The following is an 18,631-nucleotide window of genomic DNA, read 5'->3' on the forward strand; positions in this document are numbered from 1 at the left end:
CTTTTCCCTGTACATGAAAACTCTATTTCCATAGAGCCACGTCGCCCAGAGATTCACCTCCTTTGGGTCTTAGCTAAACTTTCTTCATTCAGTAACCTTGTTTTGACTCTTGTGAGAGAAAGAATTCCTGCATGTTTTGTTCTCTGCTACATGGCCAGTGTCCGGAATGGTTTCTGACATGTAATAAGCCCTCAGTAAATACGTAGTGAATAAGTAAGCATTGCGTTAGTAATCTTTTCATAACTAGATGGTAGCCATGTTAATTCAGTATGTCAATCATGATTTAGGTTAAGGGTCAAGACTTCACTTCAAATGAAATTCCAATGTCAAATTTATTTTTGCCATACAACACATTCTGCTAAAATATCATTGCAGAAACTGGAATGAATTGGATTAGAATACAAATATTATCTGGGCATTTAATATGTATTAGAAGCTCTTAATGGTGATGAACACAAGAATAATAGAAAGTGTTCTTTGTAATCCACTAGTAAAATATAATACACTAGCAAAATGTGTTATAAACCGCTAATGAAAGAACAAGTGGTTAATTAAAAAGTGATGGCTATTGATCTGCACATTTGATTGCTTTCATTTCAGCAAGTGATTGTTAGCACTCCAGAACCTGCAATGGCCCTGCACATCCTCGATTGACAAAGAAAGTGCAGAACGCATCCCTGTTACCTTTATTGAGTATCAAATTATTTATCTATTAAAATAAGGATTACATTCATCAGCTACAAATTTCTTTTCATAGGTCCTTCTTATGCGAGAGCACCTTTGTTTACTAAGCACCCAATAGAACGAGCCTGTTTTCTCCCCCTGTAGATTAACAGCAGGCGTTTCAAGGCATGCAGAATGAATACATGTTTCTGATTCTGCCTTCGGGCTTCTTAAACTTGATTCATGAGGGGTTTTGTGATTAAAAAAATATAAAATAATAAAACACACATACATTCTGAGGAATGCAGATTTATAGAATAAATGATTTTAATCATCTAAAATTTGCTAGAGCTAATCTGGTATTTGGAGTTGGACAAATACAGGTTTTCCATAGTTTACGGATTCTTTTCTCTTCAAGTACACTATTCTTCCTGAAAGTCCTCTATGAAGACAACCAGCCACCTTGAAGAATCACTTGCTCTTCTCCAAAAATGTCTCTTTTCGAGAACTCTTGATCACTTCCCACTTAGTGTACAGCTTGCTGTTGACTGAATTTATGAAAACATGCTTAGCCAAAATGTACTGTCAAAATTCTTTGCTTCAGATGGCCAAACTATATTTATTACATCCAAAAGACAGAAAACAATATCATAATTTAAAAATAATAGTAACTCTCTAGAGAACATGTTTATATGCAAAGTAAATTTTGACTGAACTCCTTCAGGGATGATTACTATATGATCACAACATGATTTCATAAATAATGTGATCAGTGGATGTGTCACCTCAAAATCTCATAAAATAATACTCCAAAATATATTTTCTAAAACAGATTATGAGTCACAGATACTTATCTAAAATCTACTAAATGAAAGGAGAGAACTTTGTATATTAATACATTAATTAATGTTAAATATGTTATTTTCTTAAATGAATATGGTTTTGGTCTTTTACTCACTGCAATATTGTTTTACTTCTCTGGCTACTTCCCCCTATAAAATGATTACTTACTCCTCTCATATACCACGTGTTAAATCTGAGACAAAAGTTGCCAAAGGATATTGACATGGAATCAGATATTCTAGGAGGTCAGCCACCTCTTTAGTGGATAGCTCCAAGCATCAACTATTTTGATTTCATTTTCTGCATTTTCACAAGATGAAAATAAAGAAATATTAATAATGTTAATAATGTAGCTTAAACATTAATGATTGTTTCAGGATGTTAACTTATCTTCTATATGGGCACTCAAAATTTCAGTGACCTAATATGCTTTAGTTTGAAAGATACAAACATGTTTATTGCAGCAAAATTTGCTCTGGTAAGAATATAAATAATGTAAGGCAAACTCAACTCAACGCACCGCACTCATCTTCTAGATTCATTACTAAAATGTCTTTTGAGTCTAACTTTCTTCATTTTAAGAAACAAAGACCAGTACACTAAAGACACATTTTATTTCCCAAAAGTCACACCCTGGTAAATTCTGATGTAGGATTTAATTAGGTAAGATGCCTTCAAGTGAGTAATTGGTTCACCCAACAGATGATTTCTAAAATGTTTCTCTGAAGACAGACCTATTATGTTTTCACCTTCAGATACTGGAGGTAACATGTCTTATTAATACCTTGATGAAATTGTTCTGGTTCCACAGGCATAAAACCAAATAGCTCATCAAATAAAATGGATCCTTTTTTACCAATTGTTCAATAAAGGAATTTACACATGGTTATGCACTTTCTGAAAACCAGTTTCCATTTTTCATGGAGAAACATGAAGAAATTTGAATTCATTGCATCATTTTGCTAACTAGGATACCAACTTTAAGAAGTTATTGCTAGGAAAATGTCAGAAATGGTTATTTTATAGAAAACTACTGAACAAGTAGCATTAGCTATACACTATGAGTTAATTTCTCATTATTGTCTTTATAAGGCCCATGCTCCTTTTCTATAAGTAAATGCAGCATTAAGGTAATTTAATTGGAATTCAACTTACCTCACATGCACTGTTTAGCATACAAAGAGATCTATGCATTCCTATTCCAATTTATATAACTTATAAATTATAACACTGAAAAATTAAGGTGCTTTCCCTTAAATATCAATGCCAAGAAGACAAACCCTGTCAAGTTGTTACCGTGTCAAGTTGTAACTACATCTATCACTCCACCTAAAGGCTGAAGACACCTACAAGATGTCTTCCAAAAAATAAAGAGGTTTTTATGCATGTGAACATTACATATCTGCACACCAGGGAAGAAAAGTAATATATTCAATTTCACAGTATCCATAAATTAGCTTACAAGTGGGAAGAAATCTCAGGCTCTTTGCAGTTTTGACAATTTAGGCAATGAACATGTGATACTGACAGGCACGCGGCCTTCTTTTCTAGAGGATTTGAAGGAAATCTATGGAAATCAAAGATGAAAAATAATAGTGTTGAAAATGTTATGAGGTCAACAGGGAGACAAAAAATGGTTCTCTGCATTTTTCCTACAATGGAGGAGAAATTGGACGGGTGGTTCCAAGCTGAGTACCATGAAGCAGAATCAAGGATTGAACAGTGTCCTGGTTTTGCTCACTCTCCTCTCAGGAGGGAGTCCTACTCACCAACTGGAAGTCAATCTCTGCTCCACTACATTATAACAACTAACCCTGAGCTCTCTCCTGGATAGGCAGAGAATCTAGATACTATCCAGTTGTAGACACAAAGAAGCACATCTACACTGGATTTAAGACTGCTTTAAATGGGCAGAAATGAGGCAAATAATCAAACTTTTGTTGGCTTTCTTGGGAGAGGAAGGGCAAGGTGTATAATGCTTAAAAAGGACAAATGGCAACAGCTGGACTATTTTAGGGCTCAGGCCCTCCTACACTACTTAGGTTTATTAGGAGGGAATGCTAAAGGGATTCAGAATTTCTGCACAGTAAATCCTGGCTGCCAAAGGACACTTTGGCTCTCTTGAGATTTTCCTTTAAGAAACAAATTATTTTTTGACTAGCATTCAAGTCCTTATAGTCTCAGATTGGGTTTAAAGTGACAATGATGGTGACCCACTAGAGAATGTGAAACAGAGCAATCTAGACAATATTCTTGTTTTCATCCCTGTCTGCCCTGGAACTCCCATAAACCTTATGTAGAAACCTGGCAAGAATATAAGAGATGTGATCTTGGTAATAGGGCCGTAGACACTTGAGGACTAAGGTAGACTTCTAGAAAAAGGTCACGACTATGTGAACCAAAAGTGGGCCACCCAGAGGGAGCACATTTTCTGGCCTCACGCCAGAAAACAATGTGGCTGTGATTGTCGAATCAAGGAATCCTCAAACCTGAAATAGACAGTGCCAATAAAAATGACCTTACAGTATATTGGGCTTCTGATGGACACAGTAGAAGTCTCTTTGAGTGAAATATTGGAAATTTAAAGTACCTTGCCTATTGGCTGCAAGCTAACCTCTACTACTGCATTAACTTTCTATGCCAACCTCAGATGCCTTAAGAAATAAGATGTTAAAGGGTTGGGCCCAAGATCTGGCTGACTCTAAAGAAGACTGAAAGCTATAAGCGCATACGCATGTAGGCAGGGAAACTGTTACCTTGGAAACTGAAAACCGAAAGTAAGCTACAGCACACCATAGAGTAGACTACACAGGGAATGATTGCAGTGAACTATGCGTGAATGTTTCTGTGTGTGCCTGTCTGGTGCAAGCAATGATTTAACACATTTTCCATAATGATCGTGTTGAGCGTGAGTTCGAATTGTAGGAAGGGAATGAAGTCAAATCATCTGAAGAAAGATCAGGCATCATGGGCTGGGGGGTAAAAAACTCCAGCAAACTGTTACAGGGCATCGAAGCAGACAATGAAACTGCCCATGGAGGTGAAACATGAAGAACCGGCAAGTCTCAGAGCTTACCATGGCAAAGGTGAAAAATCAGGGAGAGATTCAAAGAGCAGGATGAGAACTTCAGGCAAAGCAGCCAACAGAAGAGTGCACGTGACAAGTCAATAGTATTGCTGCAGTAAAATAATTCCCACAGAGCTAAGAAAAGTGATTCTTTAGAGGTTTCAACGCTTATCTCTATACTTATTGTCTTATAAACTCTGCCTCAGTCCCAATCCCTCAGTACCATGATACTTACATCTCCTTTATTCTGGCTCCTATGTTCTTTCCAGAATTGAGACTATTTTATGTGTAATTCTCCAGTTTCCACTCTTTCTTAGCTGGTGTAGACATTGTTCATGGCCTTTTCTCCATCCTCTATTCCTAGTATTTAGTTTATGTTTAAGTCATCTGATTTGACATATCATTGCCTATGGAAAGGCATATAGAAGAGTCTCCTACCACCATCTCTCATTTCTCCCACAGAGACAGTTCTACTTGTCCCCCAAGGTGAAATTATCAAAATATGAGGAGCAGAAACAAAGGGTGACAGAACAAGTAGACCATGTTAATAAAGACAGAACATTTGACTCAGACAATTTCACTTTATGTGTCTTTTGTGAGGACATTTACCAACCTTGTTTAGACCAAAATTTGGGCCAAAAATATCAGTCCTCCATTGGAATTATGGCTAAAGAGGAACAACACAGGGTAATGAATAACACTCTGGGAAGGAAAAATGGAAGATGCTTGTTTTTATTATATTAAAAAACTCCAGTCATGGACATAAAAACGCTCAATTTACCTATCCTATGAACAATCACTGACGTCTGCATTTATATAGCATCTGTTTCCATGGAATCTAAGTAGTAAATGTTATGTACATAATATATAAATGCAGATTTTTGTATACAAAACATCTTTTACAAATACATTTTCTTTCCATTTAGGTAATAGCCCCAAACTCAGTCAGATATGCAGTAGTATTTTGAATGAGTGTCTGTTTGATGTAGAAAAACAATGCTATTTTCCTCCTGTTCAAAATATAATACTCTTTCTCTTCCATTTAATTCACCGAGTGTTTCATTTTTAATGAATATTCTTCATTCTCCAGTGCTTCACTATATCAATCCATGGCAATGATGCTTATTTCTCTGGAGAAAATATTCTTCATTCAGAGACATTTAATTTGCCCAGAAACAACCCAGGCAAAAAGGAAAAAAAAAAGTTTGATGATATTTACAAGTAGATAAACTTCACCTAATTTATAGAAACTCCACTTAGTTCAATGTGATAGACAGTAATAAGGAACAAATTCTTATTCATTGTCAGCTTGTTTGGACATGTCTGCAATGAAATTCAGAAATGAACATACACCAGGATCTTACTGTTAAATTTGTAATGTGCTAGAGAGTACATCATTTGGGTGCAATTTCTCTGGTAAATCTCCTAGAAACTGGAAAGACTATTCTGTAGATTGGCTCCTAATGGAGAAGATATTTTAAAAATCTATAGTGTTCATTGAACTTCATTTTAAGTGCTTTACTAAGTGACTCTTTTTCTTACTGGGCCATTAGAGATAGCATTAATAGGAAAATATAAGCAGAAAAACAGGTTATTTGTGACTTAAAAATAAGTAAAAAAAATAAATAAATAAAACATCTCCCAGGGGAATTAAAGAAAACAAAACAAAACACTAGCATATGTAAAGAAATTTTGAAGACCAACAGAAGCATCTTCCTCATTTATCTTAAAATCAATCTCTGGAATTTGCCTATCATTCATTTGATAGCACCTAAGAGAAATTTTTCTAAAATATGAAATTGATGTTCGTGATACTGAATCATTACCCCAATTCCAAAAGTTTTATCAAATAAATTGAGAATGTATTTCTTCTTGGATCCAAGTGGCTTAAAAAAAGAAAGAAAAGTTAAAAAAAAAAAGGAAAAGAAAAAAAGAATAACTAATAAACTGAGAAGACTGGGTTGCGTAAACCAATCAATACTAGAGATTTCAAATAATGCTAATTTAACACCAGACTTCCTTTTCTCTATGTGGATAACTGGTCTTGTGAGGCAGAGGCAGGGCACACTTACATTCTACTACAATAACAAACACGGGGACAATTGGATGGGTATGGCGAAATTGTCAGGAGGCTGCATCTTAAATGCCCTCACCAAAAAAAAAAAAAAAAAGATAACTGTGTGACACGATAGAGGTAATAGCTAAGACTCAAGTGGTAATCATATTGCAATATATAATGTATCAAATCAACACACTTCACATCTTAAACTTACACGATGTTATATGTCAGTTATATCTCCAATTACCAAAAATATAAAAAGTAAACATAGAACTCAGAGTCTGCCAGTGCAATGTTATCATAGGGTAATAATTATCACTATTACCATGGGTTTTATTAACAAAAGATCACAGATTATTATAGGCAGAATTTTTATGAAGCCAATAACATAAGTCTAACTATAAACAAGAGAGGAGAGAAATTTAATACCAATAATATGTGGTCACTTTAAAACATGATTGCAAATGATGCAGTGGTCTTCTCATGAAGAGTGCCATTTCCTAAGATCTGAGAAGATGACTTCAACCAATTACATATAACAGAAGTAACGCCACATTACTTATTAGTTATTAATAGTACCATTTAGTATTCTAGGGCTGCCATGACAGAATATGACAGACTGTTGACTTAAACAACAGAAATTTATTTTTCCACAGTTTGGAAAACTGGAAGTCCAAGATCAAGGTGCCAGCAAAACTGGTTCCTTCTGAGACCTCTCACAAAGACTTCTTGGTTCTCTCTGTGTCCTCACATGGCCTTTCTTCTGTGAGCAGGCTGCCCTGGGATTCTTTCCTTTTCTAATAATGGCACCCATTATACTGGATTAGGGCCCCACCCTTATGACCTTCTTTAACTGTTATTGCTTCTTTAAATGCCTTATCTCCAAATGCAGGGGTTTTTTTTTGGGGGGGGGGAGTGTTAGAGATTCAACATATGAATTTAGGGTGGAAGTACACAATTCAGTTCATAACAATGAATTTTGAGGATAGCTTATAATAGATTTCCACTTTTATTGATGGAAATTTTTATTGTATAGCCTTGAGTTGCCATTAAGGAAGTTCGACCACCAAAAACAGTATAGGGACAATGTAGAGAGCAGCCATTTCATATTTTGAATGAGAATCTAGGTGCATATATAGGTATATAGTTAGGTTTTGTGGATGTGAAAATGTTACAACATAATATTATTGACCTTTAGACTTTCTACCCACTGGAACTACACAGTTGGAATGCCTGGATCCAAGATTTCAGTTAATGTAAGATGGAATTTGAAAACGAATGCATGAAAACGGAGCCTATGAATATTATAATGGCCCAACACTTGGTGCACAGCCTCTTTTCTATCCATTTTTGTTTTCTAGATGATGTTGTCCAGTAATGTGGGTTTTTAAAAAATCTCTATTCTGATGGCAACCAGAATTCTATCTTTAGCATGGTCTTACCTCTAAGCTTCTAACTTGTATTTCAAATTTTCAGCCCATATACTGTTCTTCACCCAATCTTCTTTAACAAATAAATGGCAGCCCCCCCCCATCATTTTTTTAAAAAATACCCCCTAAGTCATTCTTTAAGAGACATAATTTCACACACACACTCAAACCAGTGAGAAAGCTGACCTGGATATGTAGCTTCTTACCATCTACATGATGACAGCACCAGCCCAAGACAGGACGTTTTCTTGCCTTAAACACTGCCATGCCATCCACGTCGGCTTTGGCTACTTTTCATCTTGCCCCTCTACCATCAACTATCCACAGAGTATCAAAGAAGATTTAAATGCACACACACCACACACACACTTCATATCACTTCCGCTTGAGTGCCTGTTCATTTCAGTGAAAATACATTCTAGAGCTAGTACTTTGTTTTATACAGTTTTACTGGATTTCCTTTTTGGTTCTTCCACGATTCCACCCTTGTCTCCATTTTCCTCCTTACTTCACATTTGTGCTTTTTCCTGCCCTCCTGATGCTAAGCATGTGTTTGCTTTAGGGCAGTTATCTCCCCGAAAAGCCCTTCTGGAGATTTGTACAAGGCAAAGCTGCTTCTAGTCATTTATGTCTCACCTTAAGAGACCCTTCCTAGTCCAGACCTTATCTCAACATACAATCAGAGATATTCCATTCATTGTCATATTATATCACCTGCTTAATTTTCATGGTGGCATTTATCTAGCACTTATAAGTATTACATTTAAAAAGTAATAACGTGTTAGCAAGAGACCAAAATAGAAAACCTTATTCTCATATTGAAACCTCATTGCCTCTTTTAATCATCAAGAGGAAGCTAATACCAAGAAATATAGGTTAGAAATGTAGTTATTGTATTTAAAATATCTACTTCTTTTTATAGTTTTTATAAAATATACAGTAATATTCGCACAGTAGCCATATTTGTAGTTAGACATGACAAATGTGAAAAAAAATAGTAATTTTCCATGCGGAAACACTTCTCATGCCTCTACTCACAGCAAGAATTAGGAACAAATATATGGTAGCTGTTCCACTAACTTTCCTAAGGATGTCTTAAAGCCTGATGGTAACAATCGCAAGCCCTTTTACATTGGAATAATGTGTGGTTGATCCTTGCTTCTTTCTCCAGTAATCTTAACCATATATTACCAAAAAATAAAAATAAAAATAAAATCTCACCTGGTTCTTTTCTCCCTTTTCTTGAGATGGGATTAGCATCATAAAAACCTCGGGGAAGTAGGATGAAAATGTTGATTGTTAACTACATCATTACCAGCACCCTACAGCTCAGCATATAGCAAATGATACAAGAAATATTGATTTTAAAAATGAATAAAAGAATGAGTAAATAATAAATACACTCACATGTTTTCTTCCAAATCTATTAGCTATACTGTTTGGGTCCTGATGTTACCTATTTGATCTCTTCATCTAATTTTTTCATTGAATGTTATGGACTGAGTTGTGTGCCTCCACAATTCATATGTTAAAAGCCCTAACCCCCAATGAGACTTTTTGGGCCTCTAAGGAGGTAATTAGGACCAAAAAGAGTTTTTAATGGCGGGATCTTAATCTGTTAGGACTGGTATCCTTACAAAAAGAGGAAGAGACACCAGAGATCTGTCTCTGTCTCAGTCTGCACACAGAGAGGGAAGCCCCTATGAGGACACACTGCCAAGGAACCATCTGCAGCCAGGAAGAAAGGCCTTACCAGAAACCAACCCTGCAGGCACCTTGATCTTGGACTTCTAGCCTCCAAAACTGCAAGAAAATACATTTCTGTTATTTAAGCCACCCAGCCTGTGGTATTTGGTTATGGTTGAGCAGACTAATATAATTAATCTTAGGATAATCACAATTATCCAATCGTTCTATATTATGACTTTTGGCAACTGAGATGGATAAGTAATAAAATAAAAATAACTGCAAATGTGTCCCATTATTATCCCCAGTCATGGAACTTTGGCTGGATCATCTGGTGGACTCGAATGAAATGACAGAGCCAAATCTGAACATATCTGTTGAATCCCCAGGCTCACTCTCTGATTCACTATATGGGACCATCTCCAACCTTTTTAAACATATTTCCAAATGGACTAATACAAAAATGATATACTTGTGAATATGTTGTAAAATATATGTGACCTTTGGAAGCAATCAGGGCTATCTGAAAGCATAGCTTTAAGAGCTGGTGCTACTGCACAGTAGCTTGATATGGCCTTGAGGTTCTTTGAACAGTGGTTCTTTTATATGTAAAATGATAGGAGTAATATCTTTCTAGTAGGACAGCGAAGGAGTTATATGGTAAGTGGATTATATAAATGAGAAAGCATCCCTGAGTCTATTAAGTACCATGCACATATACTATATTTTACTGAGAATACTGATGCAGTATAATTTTGTTGAGGCTTTGTTGGAAGGTACAAGCAAATAAGTATTCAAATGACCTTCAGTAACTCTCAAAACAATGTACCCTCAAATGTGCATATGATTTGTTTAGAATCTTTAATATTTCCTTGCATTTTTTATATTTCATTGTACCAATTTTTGTAATTTTTAATTAGTTGCATTAATCAGAAAGAACAAAAGCATATTTAATAACATATATGTCATATATAACATACTTATATTTTTAACATTTGTATTTAAAGAAATAGGATTTGAATTGACTTTATAGAGGTATTTGAACTTTCTAAAATATTTCTGCATTATTTATTACATATAAGACCCACAGAAAAAAGTAACAGGTGATATATCGTTTGGCTTGCTTTAATATTAGTGGAAATTCTCAGAGATTTTAAAAATATATGGTTAGGGCTTATCATTCTGCTTGCAGATGTATTCATCATAATCTGCTCTACCTTTGCTATATCCTGGCATATGGTAAGGAAAATGTTATTTTACCAAAATAGCCCTATACAAAACAGATATGTTAGAATAAAGACTAGAAACATAATAGTCTTTTTCTTCAACCAAAAGTACTAAAATTCTTTTGTAAAACCACGCATAAATATTCATGGAATTCCTAAGCACAAACTTATATTCCATTTATTTTTATGAGTAACAGTTCAGTAGGAATATTATATATGTACGACTTTGTACATCTATCCAAAAACAGATGATTTCTATGTAATAGCATTCAAATGAACAATTTTTAACCTCATTTCATAAAAAGCGCTCTGCCACTTAGATGAATCTTTAAATACCACAACATAAAATTAAGTTTGCCCATGCCAAACATTTAGGGCCAAGAATACTAATGAAGTAAAGGGGAAACGAGTATTCTTCCATTACCTATCTGTGTTTTTCGTTATCCAGAGTAATATTTCATTCAGTGATACTCATTAGAAATAATTGGTTTAGCCAAGAATGAGAAGGTTTAAAAAAGGAGTTATGAATAGTAACAGAAGGGCAGCTGGGTGGCTTAGTCAGTTAAGCGTGTCCACCTTCGACTCAGGTCATGACCTGAGAGTCCTGGGATCTAGCTCCGAGTTGGTCTCCCTGCTCTGTGTTGGGACCCCTGCTCTGTGGGGAGCCTGCTTCCCCCGCTCCCTCTGCCACTCCCCCTGCACCCTCTCTCTCCCTCTCTCTAATAAATAAAAAAATCTTAAAAAAAAAAAAAAGAACAGTAACACAGAAGGACATCAACTTCCTTAAATGCTTACAAAGTTTAATTACAATGTACAAAAACCAGCTGGAAATAATTCAACTCCGTGTAGTTGGTTCCAGAGATCAAATCATTTATTTTTCTTCAGTAGCCATTAAAAAAAGAAAATTCTTTTTGACTAATATGGGCATTTGAAAATCTTAATACTTCCAAATCTAGCCCACAGATATGCATGGTTCATATATGTGAACGATCTTTAAAATATAATATGTAAATTTCTATTCAATGTTAAAAAAAGTTGAAATGTACAATATTCACCATCACTACCTTTATATTTTCTTCTTTGTGGCTTTTTGTAAGAGAAGCTTCTGGTTCTCAGTGAAGGTTTTGCTCCCAAAATATCAATGATAAAATTAAGTTGGGGAAAAAATTCCTGAGATGTTATTTTTTTTCTTTTCACATAAGTGACCTTATTTTTTAAATGTATTTTTTCCAGGTTTTGGACTTTATGTATTTATCTAGCTAATATATTGACATATATTAGTGTGTAAGTTTAAGGTATACAATGTGATCATTTAGTATACTGTATATATTGTGAAATAATTACCACAATAAGGCTAATTAACACATCTATCCCCTCACATAGTTACTCTTTTTTCAGGGTAAGAATGCTTAAAATCTACTCTCTTAGCAAATATTAAATTACTATACAGTATTATCAACTGTAATCACCATGCTATAGATTAGATTCCAAAAATTTATCTTATACCTGGAAGTTTGGATCTTTTGACCAATATTTTCTCATTTCTTCTACCACCCAGGCCCTGGCAACCGATCTACTTTCTGTTTCCATGAGTTAGACTTTCTTAGATTTCACATAAGAGATTATACAGTAGTTGGCTTTGCCCGTCTGAATTATTTCACTTAGTGTAATGCCCATTCATGTTGTCACAAATAGCAGGATTTGCTTCTTTTTTATAACTAATAGATTACCTTTTCTTTATCCATCCATCTGTGGATGGACATTTAGGTTGTTTCCGTGTTTGGCTATTGTGAATGATGTTGCAATGAACCTAGGAGTGCAGCTATCTCTTGAGATAGCCATTTCATTTTCCTCATATACATAACCAGAAGTGGGATTGCTGGAACATTTGGTAGTTCTATCTCTAATATTTCTAGAAAGTGCCATATTGTTTTCCATAATGGTTGTACCAATTTACATCCTCATCAACACTTGTTATTCCTTGTCTTTTTTGATAATAGCAATTCTAACTGGTGTGATATCTACTGGTTTTGATTTGCATTTCTCTGATGATTAGTGATGTTGAGCAACTTTCACATACTTGTTGGCATGTCTATGTTTTCTTTTAAAAAAATGTCTAGTTCAGTCCTTTGCCCATTTTTTACTCAGATTGTTTGTTTTGCTATTAAGTTGTATCAATTCTTTATTTTGGATATTAACCCCTTATTAGAGATATGGTTTGCAAATATTTTCTCCCATTCTATAGGTTGCCTTTTCATTTTATTGATTTTTCTCTTTTGCTGTGCAGACACATTTTACTTTGGTGTATTTCTTCTTGTTGACTCTTCCTTTCATTGCTTGTGTTTTTGGTGTTATAACCAAAATATCATTGCCAAGATCAATGTTAAGGAACTTTTTCCCTATGATTTCTTCTAAGAATTTATGATTCCAGGTTTTACATATAAGTCTTTAATCCATTTTGAGATTGTTTCTATAAGTGGTATAAGATAGGGGTCCAAATTCACATTTTGCATGTGTATCTCTAGCTTTATTTGATGAAGAGACATGTTTCCAAACTGCCTATTCTTGGCTCCTTTGTCAAATATTACCGTGTGGGCTTATTTCTGGACTCTCAATTATATACCATTGGTCCATGTGTCTGTTTTGATGCCAGTAACATACTGTGTGATTAATATAGCCATGTAATTTAGTTTGAAATCAGGAAGTGTGATATATTTTCCTCAAGATTGTGTTGTGTCCTATCCTGGTGTTGTTGGATTAATATTTTGTATATGTCTGTTAGGTCCATTTGGTCTAGAGCATTATTCAAGTCTGTTATTTCCTTACTGATTTTCTGTCTGGATGAGCAATCCAATGTTGAAAGTGTGCTATTGAAGTCCCCTACTCTTACTGTATTGCTGATTATTTCTGCCTTTGGTTCTGTTAATATTTGCTATAAACATTTGGGTGCCCTATTACCGGATCATGCAAATTTACATTTATTATATCTTCTTGATGAATTGATCCCATTATCACTATATACTGACCTTCCTTATCTCAGGTAACTAATTTTGACTGCAAGTCTATGTTATCTGACATACATATAGCCATCACTGCACTCTTTTGGTTACAATTTGCATGGAATATTTTTCCCATCTCTTCACTTTCAGCCTATGTGTATGTTTAAAGCTAAAGTGAGTCTCCTTTAGGCAGGGTATTGTTGAATATATATATTTTACCCATTCAGTCACTCTATGTCTTTTTTTGGAAAATACAATACACTAAGTTTAAAGTAATTATTAATAGTTAATGACTTACTATTCTCATTTTGTTAATTGTATTCTAATTGTTTTTTATTGCTTTTGTTTTTTTCTATGTGTTGTTGTCTTCCTTTGTTATTTATTTTTCATAGCGACATATGTATTTGCTTTCTTTTTCTTTTTTGTGTATCTACTATTTTTTTCTTGGTGGTATTGAGGACTTTACAAAACCATCTTATAGATATACCAGTCTTAAACTAACAACTTACCTTTGATCACTTACAAAAGCTCTACAATTTTACTTCTCCCACACTGTATGCTATTGATGTCACACTTTACATCATTTTATATTGTACATCCATTAAAAATTCCGTAGTTGAGTCATTTTTAATACTATAGTCTTTAAGTTTTATACCAGAGATAAAAGGGGTTTATGTACCACCATTACAGTATCAAGGTATTCTGAATTTGACTCTTCATTTACCCTTACCAGTGAGGTTATACTTCTCTGTTTTCATGTTGTCCTTTCTTTCAATTTCAAAGAATATCCTTTAACATTTCTTCTAGTGGTGATGAGCTGCCTTACCTTTTATTTGTCTGGGAATGTCTTTATGTCTCTGTCATTTCTGAAGAACCATTTTGCCAGGTATAGTATTCTTGGTTAGCAGTTTTATTTCCTTTCAGTATTTTGAATGTCTCATTCCACTACTTCTGGACTGCAACATTTCTGCAGAGAAATCCCCGGATAGCCTTATGTAGATTCTCTTTTATGTCATAAGTTGTTTTTATTTTGCTGCCTTCAAAATTCTTTTTTTCTCTTTGACTATTAAAATTTTGACTATAAGGGAGCCCGGGTGGCTCAGTCAGTTAAGCGTCTGTCTTCAACTCAGGTCATGAGTCCAGGGTCCTGGGATAGAGCCCTGTGTTGGGCTCCCTGCTCAGCGGAGAGTCTGCTTCTCCCACTAATCTTCCTCTCTCTCTCACTGCTCATGCTCTCTCTCTCCTTCTCTAAAAAACAATAAATAAATAAAATCCAAAGAATTTTTTTTATTATAATGTGCCTTGGAATAATATTCTTTGGGTTTCCTTTGCCTAGGGTCTTCTGAGCTTCTTGGACCTAGACATCCATATTTCTCCTAAGGTTTGAGACACTTTCAGGTACTATTGTTTTAAATAATCTTTTTTGTTCTCTCTCTCTCTCCTCTTTCTGGTACTCCCATGATGGGAATGTTCATTTGTTTAATGGTGTCCCATAATTTATGTAGGCTTTCTTAACTCTTTTGTATTCCCCTTTTTCCTTTTTTGTTCCTTTAATATGCTAATTTCAAATGATTTTCCTTTGAGTTTGCTGATTCTTTCTTCTGCATGCCAAGTGTTCTATTGAAGTTCTTGACTGAATTTTTTAGTTTTGCCATTGCATTGTTCATCTTCAGAACTTCTGTTTGGTTCTGTTTTTTATGGTTTTATTTCTTCATTCAGCATCTTTTGTTCATGCATTGTTTTCCTGATTTTGTTTTAATGTTCTTCTGTGTTCTCTTGCATTTCATTGAGTTTCTATAAGATAATTATTTTTGCATTTATTGCCAGGCAATTCATAGATCTCCATTTTATTGTGGGAGGTTACTGGGGTTTTATTAGTTTCCTTTGGAGGTGTCATATTTGCCTGTTTCTTTGTGATCCGTGCAGTCTTGTGTTGGTGTCTGTGCATTTAAAAGTGTAAACAACTTTTCGGCAGGTAAATACCTTCTCCTGTCTGTTCCCTGGGTTTATGAGATTACCTCTGGAATTGTAGTCATGCTGGTTTGGAGCCAAGTTACAAGGCCATTGCTGAATCTGTAGTGGAGTCTGTAGTTAGCAGACTTATTTCTAGTGGCTTAGACAGGCATAGATCTTGTCTTGCCTCTGGGTGGATGGGGTTGTCTTTGGGACCTTGCTTAGTAGGGTGATGCTGGGACAAGTGTCCATTTCAAGGTCTGCAATTGGGTTCTCAGACAGTAGGCCTATTACCAGGTGCATTGACAGTTACGGCTCCCACCAGGTCCCTGGGAAGATAAACTGCTTCTTTATTGTGTCTGGGAGGGGCTAAAGCCCAGTGTAGGGCCATTCTAGTATTTCTGGAAGTGCAGACAAGAGCGTATCCCACTGGGTCCCTGGGCTTGCAGTTTCACTGGCAGATTGCAGCTGAGAGGAACTGGAGCAGAGCATAAGGCATTCTAGGTTCTCTAGGAGTACAAATGAAAGTGATCCCTGCAAGGTCCCTAGGCCACTAAAAATGTAGTGTTCATTGACTGCAGCTGGGAAAGCCTGGGGCCCAGTTACAGGACCATTTTAGAATCTATAGTCAGACTAAATTTACCTCTATGGCTCCCAGACCATGACTAAGAGAGGCATCAGCATCCATGGCCAAGGCCAAGTTCTGTTTGCCTATTATCTTAATCACAAGTGAGTGTGACTCCTCCTGGGTAAGCTTGCGTATGGTTTTGGTGAGAGATCCAAGGCCAAATGGGGCCGCACCTGAGCCCTCAGGGGTATGGGACTGTTTACAGACTTACACAGGACAAGGGTCAGCAAGTCAGCCAGTTGGGTCCATTTTGCCTTCTGAAAATGGACTTCACTGGGGTTTCACAATATCCTACCTGGATCCCAAAGCTCCCACTAATTTACTTTTGTCCATGGATGGCCAAACAAATTATTGTTTCTAACAAGAACAGAATGGGGGACTTCTTATTTCACCATCTTACTGATGACACTCTCCATAAGCAACCTTCTCATGCATGACTCAGCCCACCCATGGCTACCAGTTCTGGTGTGTGTGTGTGTGTGTGTGTGTGTGTGTGTGTGTGTGTGTGTGTGTGTGTAGAGTAGGGCTATACTTACAGACTAGCAGAAGCGACAGAGACAGGAACATTATTTTTGCTAATTTTATCTTCTGAGTCAACTAGATGATAAAATTTGGCCAACTCCTGGTACATTAGCACAATCTTTTCCTTTTCTCCACACACCATTTTCTTGAGAAGGAAATCTTGATACTTGTACTGCTTGAATCTTTACAGCCTACTTCATCACATTTGAAGTAAGACAATTAAAAATTGTTATTTCAAGGTGCACGGATGGCTCAGTCAGTTAAACATCTGCCTTCGGCTCAGGTTATGATCCCAGGGTTCTGGGACTGAGTCCTGCATCAGGCTCTCTGCTCAACAGGCAGTCTGCTTCTCCCTCTCCCCTTCCCCCACAACTCGCTCTTTCTCTCTAATAAGTAAATAATATCTTTAAAAAATCAATATTTCAATGTAGCATTTATACTCATTTTATAGATCAAAACCCATTAGTGTTCAAATGAAATTTAATGAAAAAAATCTTGAATAAAACATTTAAGAAGTTCATCATTTTGATGCATCAGGTGCAAGAAACAAAACCCAAAAATCAAGTGACCTAAAAAGAAGATGATATTTACTATCTCATTTATTAAGAAATGTCAAGGTGGAGCATTCCAATAGCTGTTTAATTTACTGCCTTAATGACATAAAACAATGTTACTTCTAACTTACTGCCTGTTATTTTCACTATGGTGGCATAACCCTTCTCACTGAGCTAGCCAGCACTATTCCACAATTTCCACAAATACCAGCCAACTTTGAAGCTAAAATTGTCACTATATCTTCCTCTGTATATCCATTAGCAAATAGACCATTCTCAGAAGCACCCAATAGGCTTCTGTTCCTGAAAATATGTTATGTGTGGAAGTTTATTGTTTTATCTTCAAATCAAAAATAATTATGGAAGGTATGCTGACAGAAATATGTTTATATTTTAGCCATTAAGCTATTTAAAATATGCCCATACAAAGGTAAAATATAAGTCATTTATCAGCAAACACTGAGCCGTTTGAAGGTACCAGCCATTCTCAAGGAATAAGGCACTCTGGATACAGGAGAATAAGGCTCGGCTCTCATAGGGCTTATTTTAGTAAAAGTTGGCATTATATTCAAAAGGACTCCAAGCTGGTATGTACAAGACTTACAGAAAGAATCAAAGAATGCATTTTGGAGGAGGTATGTTAGAAAAGCAATAAGGAGGAAGACTATAATAATAAATCTAAAATATATCCCACATCCTAGGGGAAAAGAAGGGGTTCCCATAATCTTAAGATCGAAGTGGAAAAAAGTGTTTTCAGCACCAAGAAAAACTAATGCTTTAATATTGTTATCTCCAAATACTAGCTTTATATTCAGAATCAAATTCAGCAGATGAACTGCCCATATTTAATTTAGGCAGTTAGAAAGTATATGATAAAATTGCCATCATGTAATTATCTAAATCAACATGGAATGAACTTTGAGTTTTTGAACAACAAAAAAAGAGATCTATATAATCTATTTTTTAAATTCAATTAGCCAACCTAGAGTACATCATTAGTT

Source organism: Ursus americanus, chromosome 4 (assembly GCF_024610735.1).
Source record: "Ursus americanus isolate L20-20 chromosome 4, mUrsAme1.1.p, whole genome shotgun sequence".
Taxonomy (NCBI): domain Eukaryota; kingdom Metazoa; phylum Chordata; class Mammalia; order Carnivora; family Ursidae; genus Ursus; species Ursus americanus.